General features: G+C 46.9%; 1 protein-coding gene across 1 annotated transcript in view; it reads right to left on the bottom strand.

Annotated features, from left to right (window-relative positions):
* The window catches only part of ZFPM1 (zinc finger protein, FOG family member 1), a 325,114-nt gene that overhangs the window by 109,304 nt on the left and 198,441 nt on the right, over positions 1–17,369 (bottom strand). The window lies entirely within an intron of this gene.

Here is a 17,369-nt window from a genome sequence, read left to right as displayed (position 1 = left end):
TATATATATATATATATATATATATATATATACAGACATGTGCAAATACATATATAAACACGCACATGTATATACTACATATGCATAAATACATATATACACAAATATATATATATAAATAAGGGCACTAGACCCTATATTCATGATCGCTTCTTACTGCAAATGAAATACAAACAAAATGCATTAGAAAATTGTTTACGAAGGTTTAAAAATGTAAACACATTAGTAGTATATATAATGCCATAACAAAACAAAGCTAATTAAATAATTAGCAATTTGTATCTATTCACAAGTGCCAACACACAAACGATATGTAACTCTGCAGAGATACAATGAATTTAGAATTGTAATCAAATTTAATTTAATTTAATAATTTTCTTTGAAAAATGCTAAAGTGAATACAATGTGCAGCGTGAAATGTTTGTTGAAAGTAACATTGTAACTTTTCAGTGGCCATGAAATAATGGTCGCTATGACGATACCGATGCAGACACACTGACCAATGAGCACTGAGCAATGTTTAAAAGCATCACCACTTACTCCATTTCTTTGTTGTGATCAAGACGGTATAGCCGTCGAAACGCGTCAACTTTTTCATTTGGCCAAATAAAAACTTGTTCCTGATCCCACGGTGTCAGTACCTGTTTCATATGGGAGAATTCAGGAGTGGAGATTATATATATATATATATATATATATATATATATATATATATATATATATATGTGTGTATATATAGATACACATTACATACACATACAAAGAAAGTCAGGATAACAATTAAAAAAAAAAAATCAGGATAACAATTTTTAAGCAAATATTTAGGCTCTTCTTGGGCCTCAAACCCTGCTTTACGGTGAAAGGTAGATGGACAAATGTGTGTGGCGAGGTTCAGTGTCGTTTTTAAGTCTCGTCTGAGCCAGCACACTAGCCCTGTCTCTTCGAGATCTAGTGTATCTTAAACAAACCTAAAAAGGGCTTAGAGCACACCCATTGCTTATCATTGGTTGGGGTCTTTGTTACTCTCACTTCATTTGTGTTCAATGGTAAGCGGCAGCTGGGCTGGTTTAGTTTTGCCATCCAGTCTCTCTCATCTTTGAGACAATTTGAGTCTCACTAACTTAAATTTAAAAAAAACACACACATGGCTGGATTTTGGTTTTATTCAACACCCATAGAGAGAGCAGCTTTGAGCTGGCACATATCACATGAATCACTGCACTACACACAATGCTACTTTACTCCACTCTACGCCACTCCCCTCTATGGCACTCCACGACACTCTATGCCACTTCACTCTCCTCTATGCCACAATTAGCCATGCTGAATAGCAGCCATGCTGGTGTACAACATGGCTAAGCACATTGGCAAAGTGAATAGCTCTAGTATAGACAAAACCTATTGGTTTTGCCAGTGCTTGTTTTCTGTGCTGCCTTTTGACACATTCAAAAGTTTCGGTAATGGGGCACAAGGAGGGCCAGAGCAACTAGAGATGGGGCACGGACCCCATCTGGCCCTTCTAGCAACGCCACTGCGCTTTTGTTAATTTACAAATAATTATTACCGCATCACTAATATCGATTGGATTTTATTAGCCATACATCTCAAATGAATCACAGGGATGATTTGTAACCAGAGAGGAGACAGTGAATCTCTTTCAGAGCCATCCATGTGGCAATATGATGCACAGAATCGCTTTTTACATATGTTCATTCATTTTGTCTATTTGGTTGTGACACTTTTTATAACACACCCAATCACTTTCTGGCCTCTTTGTAGCATGGAGTGCGTCCTGTGTTGTAGAGCAAGTGACCCGCTTTAAGAAAATGGGGGAAATAATCTGAATGCTGGGGGTATTGGGAGTCAGCGAAGAGGCTCCATGGCCGGTGTGACATAATATGATGATGGTATGCACAAAGCAACATACACCAGGCTGCCAGAGAGGGCAGGTGTCACGCACATGATCTCTGCTAGGCTACTAGTGAAGGTAGGTGTCATACAAAGTGTCTCATGCAGCAAGGACAGCAGGTGTCACGCACAGGGTCTCTGTTGGGCTGCTAGTGAGGGTAGGAGTCATACAAAGGGTCTCAAGCAGCAGGGAGGGCGGGTGTTACGCACAAGGTCTCCACTAGGCAGCTACCGAGGGAGCAAGTCATAGTACAAAAGGGTCTCATGCAGGCGGGAGGCGGGTGTCACGCACAGGGTCTCTGTTGGGTTGCTAGCAAGGGCGGAAGTCATACAAAAGGGTCTCATGCAGGCAGGAGGGCAGGTGTCACGCACGGGGTCTCTGCTAGGCCGCTGGCGAGGGCGGGAGTCATACAAAAGGGTCTCATGCAGGCAGGAGGGCAGGTGTCACGCACGGGGTCTCTGCTAGGCCGCTGGCGAGGGCGGGAGTCATACAAAGTGTCTCATGCAGCAGGGAGGGCGCGAGCTACGCGCAGGGCCGCACGTTGGCCTGGCAGGGATCCTCGCCCTCTTCCCAGGAAGTGGAGGCCGGAGCAGGAAGCAGAGGGAGCGCGATTAAGCACCCTCCCAGATACGGTGCCTCGCCGTGATCTCCGGTGCCGGAAAGGGGGAAGCGCGTGCATGATGTCACCGGAGCACTGATAGCGCAAGACGGCTGTGAAAAATGTTACTTCACGCTGTCAGCTTTCATATCAGCCAATGTTCAGAAGTGCGGGGGGTGGGGGGGGGGGGGGGGGCAGAGGGAAGAAAACTGATAGAGAACAGAGTAGAGAAAGTTCAAAAAAAGAATAGGAAAGACAGAGTGAAGGGAAGCGGGAAAGAAGAGGAAAAAAAGGAAGAGATGGAACGAAATAAAGAGCAGAGAAACTGGATAAGCAAAAGAGTGAAACATTTATCAAACGGAACAGGAGTGGATAAAGGAAAAGGCAAGAAGTTGATAGGGAAGAGAGAAGGGAGAAGAATGAGAAATGCAAAGTAGATATAACAGAAAATTGAAATGAGAGGAATGGGAGAAAAAAGAGTGAAAGAATATGGCAATAGTGGAAAGAAGAAATGAAGGGAGAACGAAAGAGCTTAAAGAAAAGGATACACAGTACTAGGGACAGATGGGAGAAGTAGAGAAAATTAAAAGGGGTGTTCCTCCACCCTTTGATTGTGTGAATCTCTGACAATCTGCACTGCGAGAAAGGGTCAGAGAGGAGTCTGTGAACCCCTACTTACTCCAGAGTTTGGGGGAATGCAGAATCAAGGCAAACCATCCCATAGGCGCCCGCTCCCCACCACTTGCTAGGGGTATACTATATAAAGATATGAAGTTATATAGTACAGTACTGCAGTAGTAAAACCATTTTCTAGTGACAGCCAACATTTTGTGACAACTGTCCGGAGTAAATGGGGAGATTTCCGACCGTAAGTGTACGTTTACAGACGGAAATTGCTTTGCTAATAGGTCACCTTATCCTTTATGGCTGGTACCTCTGAAGCTCACCTGGTTCCCCTGACTGGTATGTTAGTTCAATTAACAAGACACAGGGAAAGGAGGAAAGGATGGAGAATAAGGCACTACATGAATATGAAATGAAGTGAAAAGGGATAAATAAGACAAGTAGACGGGGAAAGACAAGACAGAAAGAGAAGGGGTTAGCAGGGGTGAAAATGGGGAGAGAATGAGACAAGCAAGGGAGCAAGCGGGCAGGAAAAGGGTGAAAACGAGAAAGAAGTGTCCTCGACAGTAACCAAATAATTTGATTTGTTAAACACAGATATACTGTAACTTCTCCAGCTCAGCTAGAGTAGGCCATCACATTTCAAGCATGTACTATGCACATAGCCCTTAGGATAGTGGGAAACAGCCTTTACAACGAGGGCTGAGCCACGCGTTCCGTTTCCCCCGCAAGCGTAACCACGGTTGCCTGAACAATGCATATCTGTGGTTTAAGCAGATAGCGCTCTAGTGTCCGGATGGGCGGGGAGAGGAAGAAGGTTAGTGGGGCTGGTTGGGTGATAGTTTTTAGGGGTGGGGCAGTTTTAGGGCTCAGGGTGGGGGTGGGGTAGTTTTAAGAGCTGGGGCGGGTTTGTGGAGGGTAGTTTTCAGGGGTAGGGGTTGGATTTAGGGCTCAGGGCAGTTTTTGGAGGGTGGGCATGGTTTTAGGACTCAGGGTGGGGGTAGTTTTAAGGGCTGGATGGTAGTTTTTAGGGGTGGGGGTATGCTTTAGGGTTCCTGGCGTCGGGGTAGTTTTTTTTTTTTTTTTAAAGAGGGCAGTTTTAGACCTCAGGGCAGGAGAAGGAGTAGTGGTAGTTTTAAGGGCAGCAGAGGGGTACATTTTAGGGCTCAGAGCTGGAGTCAGGTTAGTTTTGGTAGGGGGCTTTCCCAATCATGTCTTTTGCAACAAAGTTGCATGGGAAAGGCATGCGTGGTAAAGGAATGCGTGATTATGACGTATTCGTGGTTGGAACCGCGTTGTAAAGGCACGCAAGGTTCAAATCCTAGGTTTCAACCCGTGCAGGGCAACCCGAGCCTTCCATCCTACGAGGTCGATAAATTGAGTCCCACTGAAAATGATGACAATCGCATTTGTGGGTACTCTCCAAGCTAAAAGGAAAAATAAGGTGTCAATCCTGCCCGGAAGAAATAGAATTAGGGCTTTTTATTGGATCAGGCACCCGCGGACAATTTCTGCATCTAATATTGAGCTCTCTCCTATGCAACGAGAAATAATACTGATAATGTCCTTACACACTGTGTTACTCCTACAGTTCCCCCATTTCACGGTGTATTGAAAGTGCAATTACCTCCAAGTGGAGAAAGTGGAGTAAGAAACTAAACATAGGCCCAACAGCATCTACGTGGAGAAAGTGGAGTAAGAAACTAAACATAGGTCCTACAGCAATTTACATAGTGGTGCAAACGCTACTGCACCCTATTTCAAATGCATTGTGTAACTCAGGACGAAGCCGCTAGTATTTGAGAGGCAACAGACAATCGTGTTTATGCCATGCTGTAAGCAGAATATACACTGGACATCACTGCACTCAGCATATTGTGCACACATTGAACAATTAACAGGTGGGACCATACCTATTTGTGCCAGGGCCAAATCTGCCTTGAAACGAGATGGTGCTGCTCCATGGGCTGTGCCTTTATTAATGACGCTAAGGCCTAGTCACAAGGGTATTTTTGGAGAACTTAAAGTATTACTATTCATAAAGGCATTTTGGAGTATTTAAAATATTACTCTTGTAGTATTATTTAATCTTACATGCCTTTGTGAAATGGCTCAAAAAAATCTAAAATGGGTGTCTCCATACAGAGTCAGTGCAGATAGATAGGACTGCCCCCTCTTTGCATGAGTCAGGCCCACTCACATAGGCATGTAAGAGTATGTAAAAGAGTACTCCTGTAGTACTACTCCTCGTACGCATTAAGTTGTGAATTCGCCCTTATGGCCCCAATAGGATGGCAGTACTGGGACCAGCCGCCAGGGGTGCGGCGGTCCGCACCGCAGATTAGGATGCGACCGCCACCCTGGTGGTCGCATCCCGCATATTCAACATTGTGGCGGGCGGTGCTGTAAGCAGCACCTGCACAATGTTGAAAATGCATGTTGTGCATTGGCATGCACAACGTGACAGGCACTGTGCGGTGCCTGCAACCTTGTGCATGCCAATGTTGGGGTGTACCATAGGTACCCCCTAAGTGCAGCCCCCCACCCCCCTGATGGCCCACAACGGGCCCGAAGCAAAATCTGCATGCTTTTCCAAGGCGGAGTCTCCGCCATGGAAAGGCATGGAAAATTCCACTTACTAATATGGATGGCGGTGCACCTGCAAGGCACCGCCACCATATTATGGGCCTTTTCCGCCCTATAGGTAATTGTAACGTTTGCCTACTGGTGGAAAAGCGGCAGACGGTCTTTCCATCCGCCGCGGTACCCCCCACAACCATGCTCATGTGGCAGGGGGTAAATGGCCGTCCGGTGGGGTGTTTTGGTAGGCGGATTGCCACCACCGGTCGGGCAGTGGCGATCCGCCCGCCATGCTAATGGGTCCATTAGTGTCCATAGGTCTTGTGAGCGCACGACTGTGTGGTGCTTGTTTATGCAGGTTCACCAGCTCAATCATTTATTGTGTGCTTCTATTTTTTGGGGGGAGAGGGTTCTGTGTACGCTTCCTCCTCTTAGGTGCTGATTTCTTACGTGTGCTACTTCTTTGAGCATGTTACGTTTTTGAGTTTGAATTCATTCACATTTCACTCTTTAAGTAACTTTAATAGTATGCAAGTAAACAGCCGCACAGAAAAGTTATAGTAAAAATTGTAGTGGTAAAAAGTCCAATATACCACCTATGTACCTTGGCAAAAATGTAGCCCTTCCCTTTAACCTTCACCAAACCCTAACCCTTTCATCTTACCCCTGTCCGCAGCTCGGATCCACACTATAAGGCTTACTCTATCTCTTACTCTAGAACCAACCCTTCCAGCAGCTCACACCCTTCCCCTTATCTTTACTCCTCCCTATCCCCTACCAAGCCCCTATCCCACACCTAAACCCATTCCTAAATCTATGCCCCTGCCCACCCACTGCCATCCCTTAAACACATCGGAAAGCACAACCCATAGGCTCTCCCATATCTAACTCTTACCCTACTCTTTAACCCCTTGCATGCTGATGATGGCCCCCGTCCGTCATGCACTGCGGTGCTTGTGTGCGGATGACGGCTGGGGGCCGTCATAAACCCGCCCACTTGCGATTTTGCCGCACAGGCGCAGAATCGCGGCAGCATGCAAGGGGTTAACCCTATCACTAACTCTGTAAGCTTGCCCTAGTGCTAACCTTCAGTCTTTATCACCATAACAATACCATTACCATTACCCAATCCTTTCTCCTAGCCATTAAAATAACGCTAATGTATTTAAAGTAAATGATTTTATTTTCATTTTTTATTTTTATTGTGCAAAAGTAACTTTCATTAAAACACCTACTCGAATATAATTTTTTTAAAGTTCGAAAAAGTTATTAAATTAATTGTGAGTAAACTACTTATTTGGAAAATGTATTTTCCCACAACTTTGTTACTGCAAACTTCTCACTCCTTTATTCAGTGAGTGATGCATGTGTGCACTCATCACATTTTAGTCAAAACACCAATTAATTATTACATGTATTCATGAGCGACTTGTGTATAAACTATTCCATCATTTAGTGCCATATCGAGTCTCCAAGTTCACATTTTAATCTACCTATTTGCTTCTCCACTTCTTAGTCACAAAAAGTCCACGAAAGCTTTCCAGAAAACTAAAGTTACTGCTTCTTCCCAAACACATATCAAATTAATTGGAAAGCGGAGAAGATGCTGTAAAAACGTGCATAATAATAATTTCCCTTCTTTTACAACAGCTTCACTGTGGTTTATTAGAGGTCTTCTGCAATATTCCATGCATAAAAGGATTTTAGGACATTAAACTTGTACAATATACTTATGTGCAGATGGGAAGCATAAAGATTATTAATAGGTAATTACAGAGATCCCAATCTCCTTTTACTTAAGGCGTTGGGCGGGTAGTGTTTCTAGAGGTGAATTATAGCACCCTGCCATAGAAAGAAGATCTTTGCAGCAGCTTGTAGGTTTGTAGGACAGTGCTGCTGAGTCGTGCCTTTCCGTAGAAGAGAGGCCTAGGCTCCATCAGTCTTTGAATGTCTCTGGCAAGAAACAATACAGGCCCTTTCGCTGCCTCCATTTTTGGGTTCTGCGGTCTAGGATCATGCTGCACCCAAATGAAGAAGGCTGGGGTGCCTTTAGTTAATCCGCTTGTCAGAGCTGCTAGTTCTGCAGCTTTTGCTGCTAGTGAACAGAACCACAGATAGCCTCTTAGCTAGCAGGCAATAGCCACTGCCTCAGTACGCCTCACTTTTGATAGCCCTCTATCGGGAGGATAACAGATTTTGGGGTGGGAGGCTAAGCTTGTCAAACCACTTGACCACAGGTGGGCGGGGTCGGTCTGATGGACATGCCTTGTTAACACTATTGATGGCCTTTTATTACTCCCGCCCCCCACCCTCACCCAATGGACAATAAAACAGATTACCTTGCGCAAGCTGCAACGCTAATTTGGCGATGCAGCGCGTGCAAGGTAAATTGTTTTATTTATTTAATTACTTACCTTACTCCTGTCCGTCGTGTGTCGGACTCAACTACCCCCCCCCCCATCCTGCCTCACCGCACCGCAGCACTTCCTTGGCGAGCCGCCGCTGCCAATGGATATTGTTAGCTAAATATGACACTAAACTTCCTCTGACCACCCCCTTAATGGAGACTCCTTATTAGCCCTGCTGGTTGCATTTAGATATTTGCAAAGTCTCAAATCCTTTCCTAATTATGGTGCTCAAGCCCACAGCCCTTTCAGTCCTTTTTCACACTATTGAATCTGTCAAAAAGGAGGTGATGTTTGGTCAAAGTGGGGTGGAAGAGTGTACTGCAGTAAAGGTTGGTGTTCTCAAAGAGTGGCGGGGTTAGGGGAAGGGTTTGGGGGACGTCGGGCAACAAATGACAAAAATCAAAATAAAGAAACAAAAAACACTTATCTGCAGCTAGCTGCATCACATTCTCCTGCTCCTCTCCTCTGCGGACAATCCTGGCGCTGCTTTCATGCTGCAGGAATCAGCATCATTATTGGTCTGAGTGCTCTGAATTTGCACTCCCAGTGAGACTGGGAGCCTGTGCCTGCTGTCTCCAACCCGTCAATGCAGCTCGGGTTGGAGACAGTTTCAGTGCGCATGACGGTTTGGCCGGCCTGAGACGTCCGGCCAAACCATCATGAGCAGTGATCAAAGTGCACTTACCACTCCTCCTGCAGCCTGTCACCCCATGGCCCCGCCCCCAAAGACTCGGCAGGAAAGAAAAAATAAAACTATAATGAAACATGTTTAGTATCAGTTTCTTTTTCCTCCCGTTATGAGGCACCTGGCGCGGGTGGGGGGGGAGTGGGAGGCGATGCTCCACCACCACAGCGGAGGAGCCGCTGCTGGTGTACTATACTACAAAGTTCCCACTGTCACTTTCCCTGAACCCCCCCACCCCCACCCCTCCTCAGGCAACAACTTGCCCTTGTGCTTAGTGAAACCTTGTTTAGTTGAGGCCACCCACCACACGCCTTACCCAGTTGGACCTGCGATGATACTTCCTTTTAAAGTCTTGCCAGCAAAGCTTTGTCGGACCTACTGGAACATTCTAGAACTTTCGCTTGGAACACCCCTTTCCTCGAAAAGCCATGCTGCAATGACTTACTGAAACGTTCCAGAACGTTCAGCGCCCAGATACTCCTAGGGGCGAAAGTGCTTCCCAACACAAAAGCTTGTATTTGATTTGATTTCCCTCTTGGCCTGCTGAGATGTTCCAGAACGCAATCTCTCCGCTGACTGAGAACTTCCAGAAAGTTCTCTCACGGCTTACTGAAATGTTCCAAGTGTTCGCTCTGTGCCTTCTTAGAGGGTCCCTAATGTTCTCACTGGACCTAATGAGGCGTTTGACATCGTTCTATCTGGGCGAATGGGGCATTCCCTTCGGTTTGTTTGGGTTTTACTGAGACGTTCCAAATATTAGCTCTGGGTCTGCTGAGGCATTCCAGAATGTTCTTTCTGCCTGCTGAGACACTGTTCAATGTCCTCTCATATCTTCTTTCCTCCTACTGAGTCGTTCTGCAATGTTCTACTCTTTCTCCCGCAAGCCACCTCCCTAAAGCCCCCACCTCCCCCTCACACACACTCACAGCCTTGCATAGACGTTTCGCAATTCCAGCTTGGAGCCTAGCCTGTAGAGGCCCCGTGGCCTGTGTACCGGAGCTTTTAAGCACTTTCCCCCGGAGTACAGAGGCCCGTGTTCCCTGACGCTTCCCCAGAGTCCACTACCGAGAACGCCCCGTTTGCCGCGACGAAGGCTTGTTTCCGTTAAGGTGTTATCTCTCCCGAGACTCCTGTTTTCAGTAATCTTGCATGGCCCGTTTTTTGTGTGTTAAAACCTCAAGGTTGATTATCAGGGAGAGCAGGCCGGCCATCCGAGGCGGGACGCCATGTTCTGATGGACAGGGCGGGAGCGATGGCCCAGATTAGACTTCTTGTGTGTTATTCCTTTTTTTTCTCATTTTTCCCATTTCAAAATTTTTTTTGTGTGTGTGGGTGGGAGACATTCTTCAAGCTGTTGCCCTTTATCAGGGCAGTGCACTGCTCTGACACCAGATCTGAAATATTTTTTCGTGTAGATTAATTGGCTGCAGTTAACAAAGACAGGGAGAGGCAGGCTTTAGAAAGGAGTGGGTGGGATGCGATGAAGCTGTCAGTGTGCTACTTTTTTGACAATATCACACGTATTTGGTGAGGAGGACGCTGAAGTTCTGACGTGCAATGACATGTAATGTAATGCAATGTGAAACCAATGGCAGGCCGTGCACTCACCTCATATGCACAAGAACCTTGTGAGCAATAAGAAATGTGCACACATGAACAGGCATACTTAAAAAGCATAAGAACATATCAGAAACACAACTTGCACAAGGAGGGAGCAAGAGTTAAACAAAAAAAAAAAAAGCTCAGACAAGTAAGCATAACACAAAATGAACACCGAAAAAGCAAAATCACATAAAATGCAAATGTACAAGTGGAGTAACTTAAGCCATACAAGAAAATACGTGGACCCACACATGATGTTCTGTAAAGATACAGCACAAACTTGGGCTAACTCACGTGAAGAAGCACACACAAGTGCGGTAGTGGGACAAGATAACAAGTCTACGAAAACAAGATGGCGGCAGAACAGAATGTTTTGTTATGGGTGAGCCACAAGCGGGGGCGAACAGGTGAGCGTGTGAACTGTGCGCGTGAACGTCTGCTGTTTCCCTGCACAAAGGACGGCATGAGACCCGAGAAGTCACATATTGCGTCTGCAAACGCTCCGTCGTTCAGGATTACAGATTATGGTTATCAGTTATTTGCATATCAGAATTTTAAGCACTCGGCCCCCTCCAGCGAACAAGGTCATTTCGCAGATAAGTTTCAGATTCTGATTGCATGCCGTGTCACATGCATGGGAGATTACACCGGGGGCCTTCCGGAACGTTCCCTCCCGACCTTAGACGTAGTTTCCCCACATCCAGTCGAATGGAGGGAGGGGGCGTCTTCCCAAATCAGGAAATCGACGACGGCCAGGCTTTACTTGGCAATGCCCTCTGTGGAAGGTCAATAACTTTACATTTGTTTCTGGTAAAACAGGGACCCGATTCGCGTCAAATACCAGAGCCAGTAGGTAATTTGTAGACATGGGGAGTTTACAAGGCTGCACCAGAGTAGCCCTTTTCCCTAAACTCATCCTAATTCTTGGTTCCACTGTAAGGAGACAATCGACAAACCTTTAGCCCAGGTAACTTCCTCAAGAAAATGCAACAAAGAAACCTGCAATCTACAAAGCAACATAAAGTCTTTCCTTATATGGTGTTATTGTTTCCTATCTTAGTGTGATATGGAATACACGACAGAGATCAGGTCCCACCCACCGACGAACTTCTACTGTGCGAGAAAGTGTGCATAGATACAGTCACCTTTCATGTAAGACAAAGTACCTCGAGTTTGGGTCAGCAGGGGTTAAGCGCAGTCTTGCCTTTGCCTACTGCTAGGTGATCCCTCCAGCCAGTGCTTTAAGTGGCGAGAAAAAGGGTGTAGACCTAGAAGCGTAACTGAGAATTATTTCCAAGACGTGTGGCCTATGTAATTAAGGGGGTGGCTTAAAACATGGAAACCAAAATCCTGTGCTTCACACTGGGTGTGACCAGACCAGTAGTTGGGCGCCTCTCTCTTTTTGTTTTCGCATTTTGAATCCAGACATGTCACACAACAACAAACACATGTACCTAAGGCAAGCCAGACATTTTGGCTTTGCCACTACTTGTTATCTTAATCATATTCATGATTAACAACAATAATTTAATTAGAATTAAAAATACTTCAATTCTGAAAATAGGAGACAGTAAATTAAACATTAGTGGAGAAGTGTGGCTCAATGGTTAGAGTGGCAGACCCTGATGCAGAGGTCTAGCCCGGGACCAGGGTTCAATTCCCCGCCTCGGCGGGTCTTGGGCTCAAAATTCCACGGACCTGATAATTCTCGCCTCGGTGCCTATTCCAATCATGGAGTCCCACTCTGCAACTCTGGGCAATAGCTTGCTTAATCTCCACAACGGCCTCCACAACGCTAAGGATGCCTGGCCTCCACCTTGGGGGTGCCCAGGAGTGGACACCTCACAGGGAAAGCCAGGATGGGTTCCACAGCGGTATTCGTACAAGCGCCTGAGACCCTTGCGGGTGAGTAGTGTGCTATACAAGTATCAATTTACATTTACTAAGGTCCGGGTAAGGGATAGCGCCCATTCAGTGTCAGATACTCCAGTTCTAACCTTCACAACACACTTTCTTCCACAGTCTTCAATGTGTTAAACACTTACACCACTTAAAACTAAATTCTCCATCTGCATATCTCACACTTTCCCACAATTTTCATCGGTGCGCTTAACAAAGAGGCCAAAGATTGGATGGTCATGTAGTCTGCACACCTCTGCGACCCACTGACAGGCACAGTGAGAAACCTTGCCTCAACTTCGTACATTTCAAATGTGTGCCATCACGAACACCCACCCACAACCTGGATTTAGACACCTGAAGGTGACTTACTTCAAAGTATGCTCTATACAAGAGTCTTATGTGACAATGAATAAAGAGAAACACATCGTCTGTGGAAAAAACATTATTAGGAAATGTAAGATGAAGTAAAACATTTGAAACGTAAACGAGGTTGCACCGTTAACATGGAATAACTTAGTTGAGAAATCGATCAGTCTTTTGCCAGTAAAGTTAAAGACCGGATTAAAGAGCCCAGAGTGGGCCTGTTTCAAAGCCAGGCCCCAGAAGACTCAGGCCACTTAAAGTCCTGCCGACAGCTTTACAGATATGGTGAAAGGCCACTCACTGGCCCTGGAACATCCTTAGGAATAGGCCTGCCTTTGTAACTATAACTGGAGTCACTGCCAACTACACAACATACATGAAATAGCACTAAAATATACAAGCACACCAAAGACACACAGGTACACATCACACGCCGAGCACAAAAACTATTCACCCAAAAAACTATTCGTCCTAAGAGACACACAAGGTACACCTGATACAACAGCGACGCCTAAATTTGGCACAGGAATGATTACTATACAAATTTCCTAAATCCTAGTCCTGCAGCCAAGTACTTGCTCCAAGCAAGCACGGCTGAGAAGGGGGCGGGTGGGGTGTTGGAAACAAGGAGCTGTCACGCCCCTATTGAAGATTAACCACCTTACAACGTCCAAGGTGTCTTGGTGGTCACCAACTGTACTTACAAGTTGGGCGGTCTCTTTCCTGATTCTAAGAATGGGACTACAAATCTCAGTATGCTTAGAGCAGGTGGCTGGAACAAAATACGAAAGAATTGGCTCAGTGTCACCCTCATGCCATGGGGCAAGTGTAAACTGTGATCTTACAGGTAGGTGCCTATTATGCCGGAAGCGAAGAGACTCAAGATGTCCTTAAAATACCAATCAGATAAGCACACTTCCTTAAGGGAGAACTTAGATGTTGTTGGCATACTAGCCAGGCTGAGGAATCCACTTTAATAAGCAGTTTTGCCCTGGTGGGCCGATGAACATGCTTTGCGTGTTAGAGGAATTTAAATAGCGGACAAAAAGCGTCTAACGCCTAAAGAACTGCAAATGTGCCTTGAAGCTGGATAAAGGGCACCAGCAGAAAACAAACCTGTATAGCACCAAGTTTTAATGTTCAAAACATAAACCCAGCACATATTGTTTAAGCTCGAAACAACGTCTAAGGAAGTTTCTTCCAAGTTTCACAAGTGTGTTCAAAACCTCTCCCTTTGAGTTATTTTTCAGTTTAATTCAACATCGATATGTATAAAAACTATATGTGATTAATAAAAAGCAAAATAAATCAAAATATATTTTCACATTTCTGCGTTGTTAACTTCATTGTAAAATAGGCCAATCCAATTTTGAGTGTGGAATATAATATGACATTACAGATTGTGATGTAACTTCCCATCACTTGCATATGCTACTTATCCCCCCCCCCAACCACCTCCCCCATCCCCTCTATTTTTCGAAGGACATGTGCCATGGAGTAGGATGAAGGGCTGATTTGGCCCTGCAGGTATTCGTGCTTGTAACCTGCAGATCACTACAGATGTAAGTAAGCAAGTGTTTAACTGGACGAGCCTTCTTACCGAGGGCTGGAGTGTGCGCACAGCCACCACTTCCAACTTTTCATCTATGTTCCAGACTTTCCATAAAGGCGGAACCAGATTTTTGGAGAGTCCAAAATTGAGAGGAACCATAACCCCAGCACATTGTGCCCCCTGCCTGGACCATGGTACAATTAATAGGCCATGTGGAGATTCCCGTGGGCCCCTCAAGAAGGCTGGCCAGGATCTTCAGAGTCACAAGTTTTCACCATACATTCCAGCTAGAAACACAGGTTCGCCTGCGGCCTGGTTGTGTCAGCCCCCTGGTGAATCACGGCAGGCCGGAGGGGTTATCATTTACAGAGCCTCGCTCTGGAACAAACTCCGCCCACACAGACATAACAATAAGCAACCGAAGGTCAGGCATAGTGTGTAGATCTAGTAGTCCCTCAGAGAGACAGGGCTTTTTTTTGTTACTTTCAGTCAATGGTGGTGTTGACACTGCTGACGCTGGCGTGAGTGCAACATGACCAATCATTAACATATACCAGGGCACACTTTCCATAAACTCAGCACAACTTTAAAGAAAAGTTACATTTTTCATAACCCAGCAGCCCCTCATTCCCTACTATTCCTCACAAAACAGCTTTTTTATTTAATTAAAAAAAAAGTTATGCAGCACAGCTCTTGTACACCGTACACAGCATTCATTCATTCATTTTTTTAGGTTTTGCCTGGCGAAAGCTGCGCTCTGCGCAGCTTTTTCGCGCAGGCGAAAACCTAATGAGTATAGTAGGGGAGACAGGAACGGCCCCCGTCTTCCATTGGCTAGCTCCATAAATGGAGGCTAGCCATTGGAAGACGGGCCTGTCCGTCAATGCCGGACCAGATTCGGGGGCGTTCCCGAGAATTTTTGGCTTTGGCTACGTCACGCTACGTCAGCCAAAAGCCAGGAACGCCCCCGAATCTGGTCCGGCATTGCCGGCACCCGCCTTCCTGCTCGGGGCCGGGGAGTTTCGTGAAAAACACCCAGAGCGCTTCATAGCGCTTTTCTGCCCTAGCGAGTGCTCACCTCGCTTTTTTGTAATTAAATTGTCCCCTGGCAGGCGCCCAGGGACCTTGCCGCTATTGTTTATTTTCACCTCGAGGGAGCCTACCCCTCGGTGAATTCACTCCCCGCCTGCAGTAGCTGAGACGGGCCACCGCGCTGCCCGCGACGACCAGGAAGCTGAGGGGGCGACCCGGAAGTCCCGCTCCCCCAGCGCGGACAAGGAGAAGCAGCTGCACCCACCGGCAGGGCTCCATGGTGGAAGAGGAGCCCCGCCGCCGCCCGTGAGAGCACCCGGCCCCAAGAAGCGGGACCGGGTGAGGAAGAGCTGCAGCGTCCAAGTACCGGTGAGTGCGGCCGCAGAGAAGGGAGTGGTGCCGGGACACGTCCATTACCCGGAACTCGCTACATGGACGCGCGGACCGGATGCGTCTTCTGACCTTCTGACTCAGGTGAGAGCCATCCCGTCCACCCGATGCTGACCGCAGTAGCCCCTTATTATCTCTCTCTGACCTCATTCTTATTTTCCCTCCCAGGTCGCCTCGAATAGTTCTGGACGCACCCGTCCAGTACAGTACTCCCACCTTTGGCACGGGGTGCCCTGGTCGTTTACTGTACTTTTTACCACGTGGCCGACTTTGTATCCAGTAGTCACCACCACGGTAAGACCCCCTGCCACTGTCAGTCATCACGCCGCTCGCACTCTCGTCCTCTGATAATCACCCCGTACTTTTTTTCTTTTCTTTAGTCTTCCGAAGAGCACCTGGACATCCACAGAGCGCAGCAGGTGAAACGTGAATCATTTCATATTCCTTCCGACTAGCGGTTCTTCCATGATTTCCCCCCCACCCCCCGCCCTCCTCTGTGACTTGTATACCTTTGTGGGGTTCTTCTTATGTTATTGACACACGATATTAATATCCTCTTTCTATGTAGACTCGACTAAGGTCTCTCCCAGAGACTGTTTTTAGACCATGCACTACTTGAGCTTCTTACATGTCACTATATGACACTATATTACCTTCTCCTACCACTCCCCAGTGTCACCTGCGTAACTGCCTTTATTCATTCTCCAGTGCGTTTGTGTGCTTAATACACGTATCATTACGAACTCTCGTCCTTTTCATTTACGTTACCCCCTTCTATTTGCCTGTAACTACGCTTGGGCTCGGGCTTGCAGTGTGTGTGGGGGCTTGCAGTGTGTTGGGGGCTTGCAGTGTGTGTGGGGGCTTGCAGTGTGTTGGGGGGCTTGCAGTGTGTGGGGGGGGCTCGCAGTGTGTGGGGGGGGCTCGCAGTGTGTGGGGGGGGCTCGCAGTGTGGGGGGGCTCGCAGTGTGTGGGGGGGCTCGCAGTGTGTGGGGGGGCTTGCAGTGTGTTGGGGGGCTTGCAGTGTGTGTGGGGGCTTGCAGTGTGTGTGGGGGCTTGCAGTGTGTTGGGGGCTTGCAGTGTGTTGGGGGCTTGCAGTGTGTTGGGGGGCTTGCAGTGTGTGGGGGGGCTCGCAGTGTGTGGGGGGGGCTCGCAGTGTGTGGGGGGGCTCGCAGTGTGTGGGGGGGGCTCGCAGTGTGTGGGGGGGCTCACAGTGTGTGGGGGGGCTCGCAGTGTGTAGGGGGGCTCGCAGTGTGTAGGGGGCTCTGTGGGTGTGTGGGGGTGCTTTGTATGGCTGTGTGTGGGGGGCTCTGTGTGGGTGTGTGTGTGGGGGGCTCTGTGTGGGTGTGTGTGTGGGGAGGCCTCTGAGTGTGTGTTGGGGGGGCTCTCTGTGGGTGTTTGTGTGTGTCATTTGCGAGAGATAAAGCTAGTGGCATTGTAAATGACAATGCCATTTATTTATGTTAAAAAAAACATAAATACAAATATTGTCAAGAGCAATGCCAATAGCTCAAACTTTAACAAAGGCAAAACCATTGCATTGTAAATGCTTGTTTTTCATACAACGTAGGACAGCCTTCCCTACACCCCAGGCAGTTTTTTCACACACATTTTTTTTTTCATAAACCCAGAATGGTTTGTCCCTAAACACAAAACAGCCTTTTTTTTTTTTTTTTTTTTTTTTAACAACCATTGCTGGCTTCATGTGGCCTTACTTCTGCAATCCA

The sequence above is a fragment of the Lissotriton helveticus genome, chromosome 12 (genome assembly GCF_964261635.1).
Source record: "Lissotriton helveticus chromosome 12, aLisHel1.1, whole genome shotgun sequence".
Lineage (NCBI taxonomy): Eukaryota > Metazoa > Chordata > Amphibia > Caudata > Salamandridae > Lissotriton > Lissotriton helveticus.
This window is presented reverse-complemented; position numbering and strand designations above follow the sequence as displayed.